Source organism: Carassius gibelio, chromosome A11, assembly GCF_023724105.1.
Source record: "Carassius gibelio isolate Cgi1373 ecotype wild population from Czech Republic chromosome A11, carGib1.2-hapl.c, whole genome shotgun sequence".
Lineage (NCBI taxonomy): Eukaryota > Metazoa > Chordata > Actinopteri > Cypriniformes > Cyprinidae > Carassius > Carassius gibelio.
In genome coordinates this window covers 2,582,221-2,586,948 of record NC_068381.1, presented here as the reverse complement: position 1 = coordinate 2,586,948, position 4,728 = coordinate 2,582,221, and the positions used below count along the sequence as shown (strand labels likewise).

At 28.2% G+C, this 4,728-nt stretch overlaps 1 protein-coding gene across 2 annotated transcripts in view; it reads left to right on the top strand.

Moving 5' to 3' along the window:
* Nucleotides 1-424: 424 nt before the first annotated feature.
* Nucleotides 425-4,728, top strand: part of LOC128021982 (equilibrative nucleoside transporter 1) — a 15,443-nt gene continuing 11,139 nt past the window's right edge. The window contains exon 1 of one of the 2 annotated variants that reach the window (XM_052609179.1): nucleotides 425-618. The gene's annotated coding sequence lies outside the window, so the exon portion shown is untranslated. Of the gene's footprint in view, nucleotides 619-4,451; nucleotides 4,538-4,728 lie in introns of those variants that run through there. The other variant, XM_052609180.1, reaches the window with a different exon arrangement.

Sequence of the window (4,728 nt, the reverse complement as noted above, 5' to 3'; positions counted from 1 at the left end):
TGCTTTGTTATAAGTGATCACACGACTGTTTTGGGCTACGAGAAACCAAAGCATGCATTATGAAAGTTGTAATATTATTTATTCGCGCTATCACTGCTTTTCTTGTAAATAATCACATGCATTTTCACCTTCGCTCCTCCGTGCAATTGTAAAAATCGAGTAAAAATGTGAGGTAGAAAAAAAACAAAACAATACTTGTCGAAACATTCATGGGTTTATATTTTTTGCCTTTTGCTGTTGTGGATCACTTCATCAGGAATCCTAATATTCCACATCAGACTGAATGAAGGTGTGTTTGTAACTAATTAGTACTGTTAATTTGGCATAAATGATTAATCAATATGTCCTTTAGCCAGTTAATGATTCTCTAAACAGCATTGCATCACAGACAGAGCTGTATTGATTTATTAGCTTTGCTTTTTAAGTGAAACTGTTTCTTTTCCTCATTGTGATTTTAATGCATTATTCAGTGCAGCTGTTCAAAGCTTCACTCCAGGCTGATTTAAACCTCTTAGTAAAGAAGGATTTGACTATTTTAATTCAGTTGATCTGGACATTTAGAGAGAGCAGACGTCTGTCTGTGTGAACGCTTCAGCGTCTGAAAACCCTTCAGTTAAGGTAAGAGCTTTCCGATTGGATTTGTTTTGTGAATGAAAGGGTTAAGTTGATTTATTTTACTGCTGTTCAATAACAGACCTTTTTTCTTGGTTGTATTAATGTAGAAATATTCAGATTATGTAATCCAGCAGCATGACTGTAAATCGAAATAAAATTATGAAATATATCAACATGTTCTAAAGTATTATACAAATAAACACTATACAATTTTTTTATTTTAATGTGACTATATTTTTTTTGTGACGCATATGTATTATTTAATTAAATGTAATTAAATGTAATACATTTAAATCATAAAAAAACATACAGATTTGGTAGGAAATGTGCTTTACTGTAATAAAATCAACACATTAAACTTATCAAATATATATGTTTGATAAAACTGACTCAAAAGAAAAATCTGAAATATATATAACTTTACGGGGGTTTTTTTTCTAAAGGTGTGTTGAAACAGTGTGTATTGTGAAAAGCACTATACAAATAAAATGTGGAAAAATTTATTCAAAAATAAAGACCATTTACAGCAATTTATATAATATATAAAAATATAAAAAAAAATATTCATATTTAATGAATAAAATCTGAGTCGGAAATGTTTTTTATTGTCATGAAAATAACAATAATAAAAGTTTGTATTTATTAAAAAAAAAAATTAACGTGTGTGTGTGTGTGTGTGTATATATGTATATATACATATATATATAATTTTTTTACTCATAAAAAATATTTATTTTTGATGGACAAAATTTGGGTTGTAAATGTTCTTCATTGTCAAGAAAATATCCCCAAATTGCTAAATAATTAACATTTTCTTTATGCAAATATTATTTCTGTTGAATTTTGTGGTGAAATAAAACTAGGATTTCTTCATTGGTCATCTTTCACGCCTAACAAACTGTTTTTATTCTGTAAAATGAAGGCCAGAGAAATATGTTGCGGCTTTTTTACAAATCATTTACAACCTTCGTGAGACGATAGAACAAATTATCATCCAGCCCCGACTGATCAAGTGTTCTCGTTTGCCATATATTATGCCTAATATGCACTATTAATTATTATTATTAGGTATATACTAACAATATTAAATATATCATGTATATAACTCCCTATAAATCAACATTTCAGTCAGTGTCTGTGTAGTTTGTAGTTGATGTGAGCGAGTCCAAGAGGACATCAGTGAGGTTTCATCAGGATTCGTGACTTACAGATGGAGTTTAATGAGGATCTGAAAGGCCGGTGTTGGGTGGAGGATTTTAATGATCGTGTACCCAGCTGTTATAAATAGTATAAGGGCACTCAGGACAGTCATTTACATGCATATCTTACTGGCTTTAAAAGTTTATTAGTGCTGTGTGCGAAGACAAAGTTTACTGTTACTCATTCTGATCAGACCTCTGTGTAACGTGCCCTATTATAAATAAGTAAAAATGAATCTTAAAAAAAATTATAATAATAAAATAAAATGAAAAACTGGCAAAACTGTTGTTTTGACAGGACAAAAAAACATTATTGTTGATTACTGAAAAATAATAAATAATTGGTTTCACTTGAAAACAGCAGGACTTCAATTTTATCTGAAAGCTGGCGCTTTAGGGACCTCTTTTTTTAGTTTTTAGACACCACTCTTTTAAATAATGCAGAACAAATGCCAGAATAGATGCCTATTTTTTATATTTATTAATTTAAAAAATTTAAAAATAAAAAAATAGTAATATTATTATGTTTTTTTTTTTAAAGACATGATATATTCCTGCATTATGCATTAATAGCACTAGAGGGCAGCATCACCGCTTCACCTGTCACTCATCAAACAACCAGCTTTATTAAAGTTCATAGTAATCAAAGATCTCCTGAGGATAAAACAATCATTACAACACTAACAGCTAGAGGAAGTCAACAACGGACTGAAGAGCGTCTGCAACAAACTCATGCAAACAACAGAAAACGCGGAAATAATTACGAAAAGTCCTTACTTCTGATTATAAATGTCGTGAAGTCCATCAAGCATCACCCAAAGGCGTTAGATTCATTAATCTGAGAAAAAAAACCACAGGTTTACGTATCCATGACGTGATTTCCGTTGATAACAGATGGACTCATGGGATTTGTAGTTTCTGACAACTGCGTCTCAGATGGTATTGTAGTTTTCACTCACTTTTATTATAAATAATAACAACTATTAATATAAATATTTTTGTTATATAATTAATCATTATTATTTTTAAAATTAAAATGTTTCTTTCTTTTTGGTTCTTTTTTTAAACAATATTAAGGTATTTTGTTTTTTGTATACCTCTCCGTAGCCTACATTATAAAATAAATAAAATAAAATTACTATTATGATGTTATATTCAGTGTATATTATGGTATGCCATAACAGCTATGATTAAATAATAATAATAAATCTTGAAATAATAATTAAAACTTTTCAAATTGCTTAATAAAAATGGTTTAATAATAATTAGTAACCAAGTTATTAGTAATAATATTTTTTTATAATTAATAATGATTTATTAAAACATCACAATAAATAATAACAATGTTATTAATATTTTAAACAATTACTAATTAAAAATAAAAATATCATTTTTGTTAATAATATGGTATTTTTATAACATTATATACCTCTCCATCCACATAACTATTAAATTATTATATTCAATGAATATTATGGCGTTGTAATAAATCTTGAATTGACAATAATAATAATAATAATAATAATAATCATAATAATCATAATAATATATTTAATAAAAAGTTTTAATAAAAAATAAGCGACCAAATAACAATGAATATTTTTTTAAAATATTAATTTATATTTTTAAAGCATTGCTATAATGTTTATATGCATGCATTCTATATCTCTCCATGCTCTGTTTTCTGCAGGGTGTGTCTGATTCTGTGCTGCTTGCTATAATCTACTTGTTTTCCGTGGATGATTTTGCCAAGTTGTCAGCTCGTATCTGCAGAAATGTCTGTGGGATAATCACTGGATGGTTTCCATCATACAGTACATAACTTATATCATATGTGTGTGAGTGGAAGCAGAGCTCGCTGAACACACGTGGACTCTGAAATATGTTTCATTCAGAAACCTCAGCTGAAAATACTCACTTCCCAAATCTGCAGTGTCTCGTGATCGGCTTTCTGTGCTTCGGAATTTTTTGAGATGCATAGGTTTCATTCCTGAGGCTCAGTATATCTGCAGTTATCAGGTGCTCCAACAATCTCCATGTTTAATTTTTCATTTCACAATACAAAATAAAAAAATAAAAAAGTGAATAATCCCATTATATTATTATAAAAATATATATAATATTCATATAAATATCAAATAAAAAGAAACATTCTTGAATATAAATAAATAATAAAAAATATATTATTATTATTATTATAAAAAACTTTTATTAGATTTTTTTTTTCAATAACATAATATAATAAATACAAGAAAAAAAACTTTGTTTATAAATAAATTCTAAATTGTAATGTATATTAGATTAATATGACAAACCTTTTAATATTTATATTAATTAATTTATATTATAATATTAATATTATATATTAATCATCGATCAATATATAATATAAACATATTATTAATATACATAAAAAAGCTAATAATAAATACATTTTCCTATAAACATTGTGCGTCATTCTTTACAAATGTCCCACTTAATTTCAGCGGTTTCTGTTGTTTTGCAGGCGTGTTTCAGTTGTGTTTTCTAGTGCAGACTCTCAGATAAGCTTCACTATCAGTAAAAAGAGCCAGCAGCTTCTCATTGCGTATGCATGAGGGGGCGTGGTTACACGGTCGCGGGGGGCGGAGCCACTCATAAAGTGCTCTATTCTCTCCTGCAGCTGTTTAAAGCAGAACTGCATTAGTGCTCTCAATGTTCAACAAGTGTTCATGTGAACATCAGTAAGTATTTCACTTCACTTTTTCATTGGAATACTTAACAGTGATTGTGAAACTCTAAAGTCTCGTTTTACTGGTTACTTTGGATTTGAAGTTATGAAATGCTGTGAAAGTTTGGTTTATATTCATGCATGATATATGGTATACATTCATTTTTCTATTTTTTAAGGTAATTATGATAACAGTTCTTGTAC